This window comes from Aethina tumida, chromosome 3 (genome assembly GCF_024364675.1).
Source record: "Aethina tumida isolate Nest 87 chromosome 3, icAetTumi1.1, whole genome shotgun sequence".
Classification (NCBI taxonomy): Eukaryota; Metazoa; Arthropoda; class Insecta; order Coleoptera; family Nitidulidae; genus Aethina; species Aethina tumida.
In genome coordinates, this window is record NC_065437.1 from 712,587 (window position 1) to 728,210 (window position 15,624).

General features: G+C 27.0%; 1 protein-coding gene across 2 annotated transcripts in view; it reads right to left on the minus strand.

Annotated features, from left to right (window-relative positions):
• Positions 1-14,403, minus strand: part of LOC109606446 (cadherin-87A) — a 54,919-nt gene extending 40,516 nt beyond the window's left edge. Inside the window, exon 1 of one of the 2 annotated variants that reach the window (XM_049964157.1) lies at positions 14,384-14,403. The gene's annotated coding sequence lies outside the window, so the exon portion shown is untranslated. Of the gene's footprint in view, positions 1-5,823; positions 6,171-14,383 lie in introns of those variants that run through there. The other variant, XM_049964156.1, reaches the window with a different exon arrangement.
• Positions 14,404-15,624: the final 1,221 nt, after the last annotated feature.

Here is a 15,624-nt window from a genome sequence, read left to right on the forward strand (position 1 = left end):
AAAATTAATATCTTTTGTCAAAGACTAAAGTAAATCAGCACGATTAATTATAAAGAATGTCCTAGTTTCAATATGTCCAATTCAATTTGATAGTCTTAAATACTGAAGGCTTTTCAACTTAAGGAGATGTTTATACACAGAAGAAGATGTAATTTCTTGGTAACTTTCTTTGCCTTAGCTCTTACATTTTCTGGTTGCTAATTCCAAACAAGTTTAGACTCAAGATATTTGCTTGATTGTACCATTCAATAGTATCCTCATCAGGGATACTCAACCAATACTTCCTGAAGATTATTATTTGACACTTATCTGGGTTAATTTTTACCTTCCACATGATGTACCAATACAAATAGTCATTGAGGATGGACTGAAGTCTGTTCCAAACAAGTGTGGAATGTCAGTGGAAGAACAAAACTAGTTCTTGAAAGCTGTCTACGCCAAAACCTTGACTGAAGCTAAAATAATCAATTAGAGGGTTGCTTCTGTTATTTTAAAATTAATATCTTTTGTCAAAGACTAAAGTAAATCAGCACGATTAATTATAAAGAATGTCCTAGTTTCAATATGTCCAATTCAATTTGATAGTCTTAAATACTGAAGGCTTCTCAACTTAAGGAGATGTTTATACACAGAAGAAGATGTAATTTCTTGGTAACTTTCTTTGCCTTAGCTCTTACATTTTCTGGTTGCTAATTCCAAACAAGTTTAGACTCAAGATATTTGCTTGATTGTACCATTCAATGGTATCCTCATCAGGGATACTCAACCAATACTTCCTGAAGATTATTATTTGACACTTATCTGGGTTAATTTTTACCTTCCCCATGATGTACCAATACAAATACTCATTGAGGATAGATTGAAGTCTGTTCCAAACAAGTGTGGAATGTCAGTGGAAGAACAAAACTAGTTCTTGAAAGCTGCCTACGCCAAAACCTTGAGTGAAGCTAAAATAATCAATTAAAAGGCTGCTTCTGTTATTTTAAAATCAATATCATTTGTCAGAAACTAAAGTAAATCAGCATGATTAATTATAAAGAATGTCCTAGTTTCAATATGTCCAATTCAATTTGATAGTCTTAAATACTGAAGGCTTCTCAACTTAAGGAGATGTTTATACACAGAAGAAGATGTAATTTCTTGGTAACTTTCTTTGCCTTAGCTCTTACATTTTCTGGTTGCTAATTCCAAACAAGTTTAGACTCAAGATATTTGCTTGATTGTACCATTCAATGGTATCCTCATCAGGGATACTCAACCAATACTTCCTGAAGATTATTATTTGACACTTATCTGGGTTAATTTTTACCTTCCCCATGATGTACCAATACAAATAGTCATTGAGGATGGACTGAAGTCTGTTCCAAACAAGTGTGGAATGTCAGTGGAAGAACAAAACTAGTTCTTGAAAGCTGCCTACGCCAAAACCTTGAGTGAAGCTAAAATAATCAATTAAAAGGCTGCTTCTGTTATTTTAAAATCAATATCATTTGTCAAAAACTAAAGTAAATCAGCATGATTAATTATAAAGAATGTCCTAGTTTCAATATGTTAAGAAGATGTTTCTACACAGAAGAAGATAATTAATTTCCTGATGACTTCCTTCACCTCAACCAACTCTTCCTGAAGATTACTATTTGGCACTTATGCAGTCCTTGAAAGACAAAACTAACCCTTGAAAGATGCCTACACCAAATGGTTGATTGAAGCTAAAAAATCAGTTAGGAGGCAGCTTCTGTTACTTTAAAAATACTTTGACACAAACCAAAATAACCTTCATGATTAATTATAAAGGATATGTTCGAGTTGCCATAGGTCAAAACGGCAAGTCCCGATTGTATAGCTTTACACAAACCTTTCAATTTCTTTTGTGAACAACATCTTTTGTGTAAGGCCCGCAATGGCGTGACTGTGTTTCTTTCCAGCTTAACGTAGTTCACTATTAGATTGATTAAAGTTTACTTTTTTTGAAAGAAACGTGTTTATTTTATAGTTTCGCAGCCAGTTAATTAAAACAGTCGTTAGCGACGAATCAAAATAACTAACAAGCAGAAAATACAAATTGAATTTAACTGTAACTTTGTTAATACATGCAAAGACATTAAGTGAAACAATTTACGGTGAATTAAACGGGCACGCATTTTAAATCGATTGATGGATGGAATTCCACGTTGCTGCTGCAGCAAAATACCGAATCTAGAAATGGGCGTGGACGAAATGCTGACCTTTCTATTATGGTATGTGACGGAGTGCATATATTATGTCAGGACTGCCATAAGAGCTGCATGCCATCATGGCTTTACGTGTAAATTTATGCAACATACATTTTAAACGCACCACGTTATCACATTCAGAGCTGCAATAAATAATAATAATAACGTGGAGAATAATGAGTGAGTGAGTGAGTGAATGAATGGGAGATGTTCCCTTAGGGCAACGGTAAAAATCAATATGGCGGTAACAAATCCGCAGAATGATTCCTGCCCACCTTTCGACTCGATGTCTTTCACAAGTCAAACAGAACAGGGCAAGACGGCGGCATTGTCTCCTCTGCGAAGAGGGACATTTAAGCCAAACCGCCGTTCCGTGCATGGAAACTTTTGATTAGTTCATTTTATGCAAACCATTAAGTATTCCCTTTGTGAGCGCCCGAGCTTTTGTTCTTTTGTGTGGGAAAAGGTTTAATCTGGAGTCCGGTACCACCGCCAGGTAGCTTCAATGGACGTATGGCTAAATATTTTTCAATTAATTTTTCAAAGACCGCAAAAAACCTGATACTGAATGCGAATCCGTTCGAGTATAAACTGTTTTCTGTAGTTTCATTTCCTTTTTAACTAATTATCCGTGTCGTTTTAATGTATTTTTTACTTTGATTGGTAAAGGAACTTTATATGCTCCACTGATTACCATTCCTTCAAATATTAACTCTAAATAATATCTTGAATAACATTATGGTAAAAGAATAAGTGAAGTAAACTTTTATTAATTAATTAAGGCAAAAATGAGTTGAATAATAATTAAAATTAATGATGGCAACATACAATTTACTGTAATTTTAAACTCATTTTATTACCCTGTAAATATTTTTATCTAAAACAAAAGGATCTCTTCAAATAAAACCTGAAAATGACATTTATTATATTAATAAAATAATTAGCTATGAAAAATATAAAATATGAAGAAACTACAATTACACAATATAATTATATATTCATTTTATTACAATAAACGTATATTTAAAAAGGCTGACAGTGGAGTTATCTAGGTTATATATAAAACATGTTTTAACTAATAAAAGTATATTTAAAGATGGCAGATCATTGAATTATGATAAAAGTAATAATTCCCAATTAATAAAGTAAATTTTTATTATTAAAACCAGAAATGAATGAAAAAGACACATCAAAATATGTAGAAAATATAATTATATAATTAAATTAATTTTAAAATCATTTTATTAACAATTATGGTGTCATACAATGGAGTTATTATTAATTAATAAAGTAAATTTTAATAACTAAAGTCAGAAAATAATGAAAGAAACACATCAAAATATGTAGAAAATACAATTATATAATTAAACTAACTTTAAATTAGTTTTATTAACAGGTATAACTTTAAATTATGTAAAGAAACTAATTTTAAACTCATTTAAGACAATAAAATTTAGTTAATAATAATTTAAATTATTTATACCGTTACATTATATTAAAACAAAAAGATCTCTTCAAATATTAACCGAAAATAAATTTATGAATTTTATAACTTTTATTAATAAATTCAGAAATGAATTTAATATAATTAAAATTATGAAGCACATGAAATGGACAAAAGATGTAATTATAAAATATTGTAAAATTAATTTTAAATTCGTTGAGGATATTAAAATAAAGGATAAAAATTTAATTAACAACGGTTTAAATTATTTCTATCGTTATTTTCAGACCATCAGCTAAATATTTTTATCTAAAACAAAAGAATCTCTGTAAAAATTAATAATATATAAATATTAATAAAATAATTAATTAATATATTTATAAATAAATAGAAAATCTATTATTGTTATTCTCAGGCAAATATTTGTAATTAGGACAAAAACAACCTGTCAAATAAAACCTAGAAATGTCAACAACTGTCAGTTTAATAAAATAAAGTAGTTTTCAATCAATAATGTCACAAATATATTAAATAAAAATTAAAATTAATAATAAATTATAATTATACAAGAGAATATTTAACAATTTTTAACTTCATTAATAATTATAACTAATTATAATAATTTTATGTCAATTTTTATTTCCCAAAACCGGAATAAATTTTTATTTTTTTTTTTATGTAAAACGAAAGTAAACATTATTGTAGCATTAATTCCAGCCATAAAAATACATATGTAAGTATTGAACCAATTTTAAAAAAATCATCATTTTGTAGCCTACATTTGTAAATAAATACAGCTATTTTTAAGCAATTCCAAATATGTTTATTTTAATAACATGCCATTTAAAACCAAATTACAAAAGTAACAGTATACAACGACACTAATTTACACAATTTAGTTTGTTTAACCGTACGTTTAATTAAATCATAGAGAACAGGTTGTTATTGTCGGACATACTCGGCTAATTATTCAAATTATTAAAGCCTCCAAAAATAGGCCCGGACCTTCTTTCTGGTACTCAACAAATTCATAAACTTTCAGCAGGATATTGAAGAATTGTTATATTTTTTATGGCCGTTCAAACAACTTTCTTTGCACAAGGTTGCTGGTGTTAACCTTCAAGCAACATTTCTTGGTACGATGATAATAATAAAATTCCCAACGGTTCAGTACGCCAAACAACAACAGTCATGATTTTATTTAAAGTTCTATGATTAAACCGACAAAATGGGTTTTCTACCTAAGAATTTCACTTTCTACCCCAATAAATAATGCACAGTTTTTATGTTTTTTTAATGTTATTAAAGTTGCCACATAAAATTTTCTCTCAAGTACGGTACTTCTTGGATTGTTTCATTATAACCTGTGGGAGATTTAGAAATTATATAATTTATCGAACAATAGGTGTGGTAACAACAAAAAAAAATTATAACTGGATTTACTAATAATATTAATCCAATCCACATTCCAGTCCTACATAATAACATTTTTCTAAACAAGGAAAACTTGTTCATAAATGATCAATAACTATTGTAAATGTTTGTGTTTTGTCGTAAATGTTAAAGGAAACATCTGCTTAACATATTGCACCAGAGTACCGAGTATAACACAAACAAGTACTGGATCCTAACCTTAAAAAAAATGTCGGAAGCATCAACGCCTTTCCCTCTTTTCAATCACCAGTCGTGACCCTCTTTTATTTTAATGGAAAGTACGAGATGCATTGCGCAAAAGATTATGTCATGAGAATGTTATGTACGATTCAATTAAACGGTTGAAACGGCACGGACAGATCAAGAAGTTGTGTAAGAGGCTGATTCATTAAAAAGATGAGTTTAAAACCAAACACAAAGTTCAAAGATATTTTTAAGCCCTTTGGCACAACATAAATTTCCTTTGGAGACTTTAATAATTAATAGTTCGATGATCGATAACTTTGTGTTTAGTAATTTAGTCTTTGACAGTTGAGGAATTTGGTTGTACAAAAAGGTTTATCAAACATCTCCGGTGTTGGCTCACTAAAAGTTGTTTATTATAAAGATGATTCATGATGGAAGTGGTCCACCGGCCAGTTAAACAAACAGGCAACGATTCAGTGACCTCACTCCCGTACCACTGGTACCCGATAAGTGAGGTTAAGTCGCCCCGTACGACCGTGAACTTACGTGGGAACAATCGAGGGCGCCCAACGAATTAATCCAAGCTGAACAACGCACAGTCACACACCCAGTCGAAAATCACACCATCATCACAACTCCGTACCGAGGCAGCACCAACGACATAACAGTGTTCAGTGTTCATGGGACCCGACCGCGTCTCTAACTGTATTCTAATTCGGTGCCGGAGCGGAGGAATGTCTCGGGCAGGCGGACCACGTGTCTCTCCTCTCTCTTACCTTGCCTACCTGCCATGACATCGCCCCGGGGCCGCTAATTACACTAGGTGTCCCAGATGGATGTCGCCTTCCACGAAGTGCCGTGCGGTTCGGCGAAACGCGCACGGAGATGGCCGTTTTGACACGGAACATGGAAATGTTTTTGAGCCGGCGAAATGACGACGCTCCGCTTCCGTAACTTTATTAGCTGGCCGGATTAAAAACGGAAGTGACTTCTGTGTCTGTTTAAAACTATTTTAATTGGTGGTGAAATATTTATGTTTTTTCTTTTTTTAATTTTCTCTGGGAAAGTTTAAGTGAATAATCATCTGGATTTCAAACATCGGATTACATTATTTTAAAGTTTTACAGACATTTTTAATTTTAACGTAATGCTGAAGGCATTTTTCCTGTTTTAAAACAAAAACTTATGGTATGTTAAAGCTTTCATTTCGTCGATTACATTCTAATTTTTACAGACATTTTTTGGCTTTAAAATTATTTTATATTATGATGTTTATGTTACTAATTATACACTAATTTTTTGAAGACTTTTTCTAGTTTTAAAACAAAAAAGTTATGTTATGTTGAAGCTTTACATTCCATCGATTAGATTCTAATTTTTATAGATATTTTGAGCTTTAAATTAATGTTTTTTGATGATTTTAAAACAAAAAATATTATGTTATGTTAAAGCTTTCATTTTATCCATTAAATCCTGTTTTCTGAAGACATTTTTGCTTTAAAATAATGTTATAATATTTATGTTATGATTACACACTAATTTTTTAAAACATTTTGTAGTTTTAAAACAAAATAGTTATGTCATGTTAAAGCTAAACATTCCATCGATTAGATACTAATTTTTACAGACATTTTGAGCTTTAAATTAATTTTATATCATAATCTTTATGTTATTGATTACACACTAATTTATTGAATATATTTTCTGGTTTTAAAACAAAAAAAAATCTGTTATGTTGAAACTTTTATTCCATCAATTAAATCCTGTTTTCTAGAGACATTTTTGGCTTTAAAATAATGTTTTATTATAATCTTTATGTTATTGATTACACACTAATTTATTGAAGACATTTTCTGGTTTTAAAACAAAATAGTTATGTTACGTTAAAGCTTTCATTCCATCCATTAAATCCTGTTTTCTGGAGACATTTTCAGCTTTAAAATAATGTTATATTATAATCTTTATGTTATTAATTCACACTAATTTAATGAAGATATTTTCTAGTTTTAAAACAAAGTAGTTATGTTATGTTAAAGCTTTCATTCCATCCATTAAATCCTGTTTTCTGGAGACATTTTCAGCTTTAAAATAATGTTATATTATAATCTTTATGTTATTGATTCACACTAATTTAATGAAGATATTTTCTGGTTTTAAAACAAAATAGTTATGTTATGTTAAAGCTTTCATTCCATCCATTAAATCCTGTTTTCTGGAGACATTTTCAGCTTTAAAATAATGTTATATTATAATCTTTATGTTATTGATTCACACTAATTTAATGAAGATATTTTCTGGTTTTAAAACAAAATAGTTATGTTATGTTAAAGCTTTCATTCCATCCATTAAATCCTGTTTTCTGGAGACATTTTCAGCTTTAAAATAATGTTATATTATAATCTTTATGTTATTGATTCACACTAATTTAATGAAGATATTTTCTGGTTTTAAAACAAAATAGTTATGTTATGTTAAAGCTTTCATTCCATCCATTAAATCCTGTTTTCTGGAGACATTTTCAGCTTTAAAATAATGTTATATTATAATCTTTATGTTATTGATTCACACTAATTTAATGAAGATATTTTCTGGTTTTAAAACAAAATAGTTATGTTATGTTAAAGCTTTCATTCCATCCATTAAATCCTGTTTTCTGGAGACATTTTCAGCTTTAAAATAATGTTATATTATAATCTTTATGTTATTGATTCACACTAATTTAATGAAGATATTTTCTGGTTTTAAAACAAAATAGTTATGTTATGTTAAAGCTTTCATTCCATCCATTAAATCCTGTTTTCTGGAGACATTTTCAGCTTTAAAATAATGTTATATTATAATCTTTATGTTATTGATTCACACTAATTTAATGAAGATATTTTCTGGTTTTAAAACAAAATAGTTATGTTATGTTAAAGCTTTCATTCCATCCATTAAATCCTGTTTTCTGGAGACATTTTCAGCTTTAAAATAATGTTATATTATAATCTTTATGTTATTAATTCACACTAATTTATTGAAGATATTTTCTGGTTTTAAAACAAAATAGTTATGTTATGTTAAAGCTTTCATTCCATCCATTAAATTCTGTTTTCTGGAGAAATTTTCAGCTTTAAAATATTGTTATATTATAATCTGTATGTTATTGATTACACACTAATTTATTGAAGATATTTTCTGGTTTTAAAACAAAATAGTTATATTATGTTAAAGCTTTCATTCCATCCATTAAATCTTGTTTTCTGAAGACATTTTTAGCTTTAAAATGATGTTATATTATAATCTTTATGTTATTGGTTACACAGTAATTTATTGTGATATTTTCTGGTTTTAAAACAAAATAGTTATGTTATGTTAAAGGTTTCATTCCATCCATTAAATCCTGTTTTCTGGAGACATTTTCAGCTTTAAAATAATGTTATATTATAATCTTTATGTTATTGATTCACACTAATTTAATGAAGATATTTTCTGGTTTTAAAACAAAATAGTTATGTTATGTTAAAGCTTTCATTCCATCCATTAAATCCTGTTTTCTGGAGACATTTTCAGCTTTAAAACAATGTTATATTATAATCTTTATGTTATTGTTTACACACTAATTTATTAAAGACATTTTCTGGTTTTAAAACAAAATAGTTATGTTATGTTAAAGCTTTCATTCCATCCAGTAAATCCTGTTTTCTGGAGACATTTTCAGCTTTAAAATATTATATTATAATATTATAATCTTTATGTTATTGATTACACACTAATTTATTGAAGACATTTTCTGGTTTTAAAACAACAAAAATATGTTATGTTAAAGCTTTCATTCCGTCAATTAAATCCTGTTTTCTGGAGACATTTTTAGCTTTAAAATAATGTTATATTATAATATTTATGTTATGATTACACACTAATTTTTTTAAGACATTATCCAGTTTTAAAACAAAGAAGTTATGTTACGTTAAAGCTTTCCATTCCATCTATTAAATCCTAATTTTTACAGACATTTTGAGTTTTAAATTAATATTATATTATAATGTTTATATTATTGAATACACACTAATTATTTGAAAACATTTTCTGGTTTTAAAACAAAAAAGTTTTGTTATGTTAAAGCTTTTATTCCATCAATTAAATTCCTCCAATTTTTACAGTCATTTCCAACAAGCTCTGAAACAATGTTATACCAGACTTTTAATTTCAAACATTAGCTGTTATTTATTACAGACATTTTCTGTATTTTAAGCACCGTTAAAGTTGTGGTATCGATTAAAATTTGTCGCAGACATCTTTTGGCTTTATAACAAAAATTTATGTAAAGCTCATAAATAATTTAATATGACTGAATGGTATAAAAAGAGTAGATTGTTGCACTAATACCCCCATTAGAAATAAACGCGAAAACAATTCAAAGTGAATCGTTTTATTGTTTCTCCTCATCCGACCGTTTATGTATGAGTTAAAGTTAAAATTGGAATATTGCTCCATTGTTTCGGAGGCTCTCGGCCGAATTATTCGACGGAACAATAAAGTGGAAGATTATTTCAACGATAGTTCAACTTTTATATTCATATATGATCTATATTTTTGAAACGGTACTTTCAAATAACAAAACCTTTCCCATACTACTTACTTTTTATAGGTGTGCGGTTGGGACTTTAATGTTTCTTTCATTTTTGTGAGAATCCAAATTGCTGGACATGTTTTAAATTTATTTATATTCCACCAATAATCACACCTCCGTATACAGACTTAAGTTAAAATTAACTAAGGGGTAGCTCAACCCCCGCAAAGATTCTTCATAAAACTCCAGATAATGAGATAATTATGTGGTCCCGGTTTTTATGAACGTTGCATGTGCCATGTAAAAGATTCTGGAGCTTGATAAGTTTCAATGTTTGCATTTTATTTAAAGGTAATCTAATACAGGTCTCATTAAAATATGAACAGGAACAGATCGATATTTAAATTATAAATTATATACGCACGTATTTCATCTGATTTAAAATCATGACAACACGCACGACCACTTTATTTTAATGATTAATAATTTAATACAATTGTTTCTTAAAAATAAATGGTTGAACGAACACACGGGGACAATTCAAATCACAAACGTCGAGTGATGAAAACATAAACATGCAAAAATGTATTCCAGGTTTTAATTTTAGCATAAATTTTAAAACAAATCTGCTTAAAACTAAATTAATAAACTGGAAATATCCTGAAAGCTTTTGGCAACGTTTATACATTGATTGAACCAACATTTCGAAATCACATTTTTGTTTTAATAGATGCTTAATCCAAAATACCCCGAAGCGATTTTATTTCCTTTTTAAAATAAATAAAATATATAAATTTTCATTGCCAATTTTTTTTATGGTATTAATAAAATACTGTTACATGTAATTTAATATGGTATGATCCGGAATGATGTTATATGATATTCAATGTTTTTTGATGATTGTAATATTAATTAAACTTTATTTATATGCAAAATGTAATTTAGTACACATTGATAGATCAAAATATTGATATTGATATATGCATTGAAATTTAATGTTATTTATAGAAATATGAAAATGATATGCTATAATTTGATATTTCACATTATTTGTCAAATTTTTAAATTTAATAAAATATTATTGATATATGTAATGTAATTTAATATGATTTGATAGGACAATATATTATGACATGTAATTATGTAATATGATATTCAATGTAAAATTGTTTTAATGATTGTAATATTAAATATTATTGATATAAGAAATGTAATTTAATACGATTTGATAGTATAAAAAATTATATGAGGTGATATATTTTAGTGATATGATATGAACTGATAGAAAATGATATAATACGATGTGATATCTTATTATATTATATTCATTAACGTTTTTTAATAAATATAACGTGAATGAAATATTACTGATATGTGAAGTAAAATTTAAATTAATATTTAATAGGACAGGTATGGTATGATATTTATATGAAATGATATGCTATGATGTGATATGATATCACATTCATTGTCATTTTCTTAAATTTGTATAATATTAATAAAATATTACTGATATATGAAATGTAATTTAATATGATTTGATAGGACAACATATTATATGACATGTAATTATGTAATATGATATTATTTGATTGATATTCAATGTCAAGTTATTTTAATGATTGTAATATTAAATATTATTGATATAAGAAATGTAATTTAATATGTTTGATAGTGTAAATGATTATATGAGATGATATATTTTGGTGATATGATATGATCTGATAAAAAATGATATAATACGATGTGATATCTTATTATAATATATTCATTAACGTTTTTTAATAAATATAATGTGAATGAAATATTACTGATATGTGAAGTAAGATTTAAATTAATATTTAATAGGACAGGTATGGTATGATATTTATATGAAATGATATGCTATGATGTGATATGATATCACATTCATTGTCATTTTCTTAAATTTGTATAATATTAATAAAATATTACTGATATATGAAATGTAATTTAATATGATTTGATAGGACAACATATTATATGACATGTAATTATGTAATATGATATTATTTGATTGATATTCAATGTCAAGTTGTTTTAATGATTGTAATATTAAATATTATTGATATAAGAAATGTAATTTAATATAATTTGATAGTATAAAAGATTATATGAGATGATATATTTTGGTGATATGATATGAACTGATAAAAAATGATATAATACGATGTGATATCTTATTATATTATATTCATTAAGTTTTGTTAATAAATATAACGTGAATGAAATATTACTAATATGTGTAGTAAGATTTAAATTAATATTTAATAGGACAGGTATGGTATGATATTTATATGAAATGATATGCTATGATGTGATATGATATCACATTCATTGTCATTTTCTTAAATTTGTATAATATTAATAAAATATTACTGATATATGAAATGTAATTTAATATGATTTGATAGGACAACATATTATATGACATGTAATTATGTAATATGATATTATTTGATTGATATTCAATGTCAAGTTATTTTAATGATTGTAATATTAAATATTATTGATATAAGAAATGTAATTTAATATGTTTGATAGTGTAAATGATTATATGAGATGATATATTTTGGTGATATGATATGATCTGATAAAAAATGATATAATACGATGTGATATCTTATTATAATATATTCATTAACGTTTTTTAATAAATATAATGTGAATGAAATATTACTGATATGTGAAGTAAGATTTAAATTAATATTTAATAGGACAGGTATGGTATGATATTTATATGAAATGATATGCTATGATGTGATATGATATCACATTCATTGTCATTTTCTTAAATTTGTATAATATTAATAAAATATTACTGATATATGAAATGTAATTTAATATGATTTGATAGGACAACATATTATATGACATGTAATTATGTAATATGATATTATTTGATTGATATTCAATGTCAAGTTGTTTTAATGATTGTAATATTAAATATTATTGATATAAGAAATGTAATTTAATATAATTTGATAGTATAAAAGATTATATGAGATGATATATTTTGGTGATATGATATGAACTGATAAAAAATGATATAATACGATGTGATATCTTATTATATTATATTCATTAAGTTTTGTTAATAAATATAACGTGAATGAAATATTACTAATATGTGTAGTAAGATTTAAATTAATATTTAATAGGACAGGTATGGTATGATATTTATATGAAATGATATGCTATGATGTGATATGATATCACATTCATTGTCATTTTCTTAAATTTGTATAATATTAATAAAATATTACTGATATATGAAATGTAATTTAATATGATTTGATAGGACAACATATTATATGACATGTAATTATGTAATATGATATTATTTGATTGATATTCAATGTCAAGTTATTTTAATGATTGTAATATTAAATATTATTTATATAAGAAATGTAATTTAATATGTTTGATAGTGTAAATGATTATATGAGATGATATATTTTGGTGATATGATATGATATGATAAAAAATGATATAATACGATGTGATATCTTATTATATTATATTCATTAACGTTTTTTAATAAATATAACGTGAATGAAATATTACTAATATGTGTAGTAAGATTTAAATTAATATTTTATAGGACAGGTATGGTATGATATTTATATGAAATGATATGCTATGATGTGATATGATATCACATTCATTGTCATTTTCTTAAATTTGTATAATATTAATAAAATATTACTAATATAAGAAATGTAATTTAATATGATTTGATAGGATAATATATTATATGACATGTAATTATGTAATATGATATTATTTGATTGATATTCAGTGTCAAGTTTTTTTAATGATTGTGATATTAAATATTATTGATATAAGAAATGTAATTTAATATGATTTGATAGAACAAAAGATTATATGATATGATAAGTTTTGGTGATATGATATGAATTGGTAAGAAATGATATAATACGATGTGATATCTAATTACATGATATTTATTAACATTTCTAAAAATATAAAGTGAATGAAATGTTACTGATATGTGAAGTAAGATTTAATATTAATATTTAATAGAATAGATATGATATGATACTTGAAATGATATGTCATGATGTGATATGATATTAAATTCATTGTCAATTTTTTTACATTTTTAATATTAATGAAATATTAGTGAAATATAATTTAATATGATTTTATAGGACAAAATATGATGATATGTAATTGTGTCCATGATATATGATTGATATTCAATGTGAGGTATAATTTAACATAATCTATAGGATATACATATATATATATATATATATATATATATATATATATATATATATATATATATATATGGCATATTATGATATATTAAAAATAATAAAGTTACTAATAATTTTTGACACAATAAATTTTAATTTTAGAACACAAATTTAAGAATATTAACATCTCCTTTTATATACAAAACTTTTTTTGTAAAATAAATACTGAAATATTGTATTTCCTCTTAAATTAAAAATTGTCAGCGTCAATTTACATATTTCTAGATAAAATTTTGGATTTCTTTCTTACCTTATTTTATATTATGAAGTGGTACTTGATTCTAAAAAGAAAAAATTAAGATTAGTTACAGAAGGATTTTTATAACAGTGTCAAATTTAACAATAGAAAATTTCATACTAAACATAATCAAACTAAGAATGTTAGTTAATGATGTTAATAAAGTTTAGCAACTAATTAACAGAGTGAGCTTTCTGTTGTATAAACCACCGTACGTATTCAGTGCAAAACTTTATTGTGCGAGTGAGAAAACTTTTTTCCACGGGCTAATTATTCGAAACTAAATTAATATTAGATTTCACCGAATCGCAAAAGTATCAAATTACGATCAGTAATTGTTCAGCCATCCCACTTCGGATTGAGGGATTATGAAAATTTGATACAGAACAGGTGGAAGGCCTTTTGTAAATAATTGATCAAAAGCTTGTCAGCGTCCGAAAAGTCCGTCGCAACGTCCGTCCAGCTTAAGGCAAATTGATTTTCCGCTTTCCGCTGACCGCCCCGTTCCTTAGTCGATTTCCTCCGGCGCTTAAGAACTCGGCTTACTGTTTAATTAACCCCATAATTGGAGACAAAGAAACTACAACTTCCGTGGCTTCGGCGATTGAATTTTTTGCCGCCCCACTGTACAATTTTGAGTTCGGTCCTATTAACTTGGTCAAAGCCGGCGCTGCGGTAAATTGCTTTCGGTTTTTGCGTCCACCCACGCTCACGGTCCTCCGAGTTGGGGGTGGAGAGGGGCCAAAACTTGGAACACATCGTTATGTCAGGCCGGCTCAAAAATACGCATATCAATCAATTAACCGGCGGAATTAGCGGGCAAAAAATCTTATTCGACGATGACGAATCCGGGAGAGGACGGGAGTGCGGCGTGACGGTCGTTAATCACGTCCTTCAGGAGCAAGTGTTTGACTAGCGGGGAGATACCAGCCAAACGATGCAACTTATTTGACAGACCAAAGAAAAATTGTTTTCTTCCGGGCTTTTATCACGTCTCGCTGTGTTCTAGTAAATTGGATATAAGGGTGCACGGTCGAATTGTTTTATGAAGTTGTTCGTTGTGATGTTGCGTACTTGAGTGGAAATTAGTTTTTATCGATGGGGACTTGACAAATCGAATTTGCGGGAGGCTTGTTTACAAGCAGATTTATGGGTTTACCTTAATATTGACGCTGATGGTTGAAAACATCAATATCTCATGCACAATAATGTGTTGGGTCATTCTTAACGTCAGGTTTTATTTCTTTGAACCT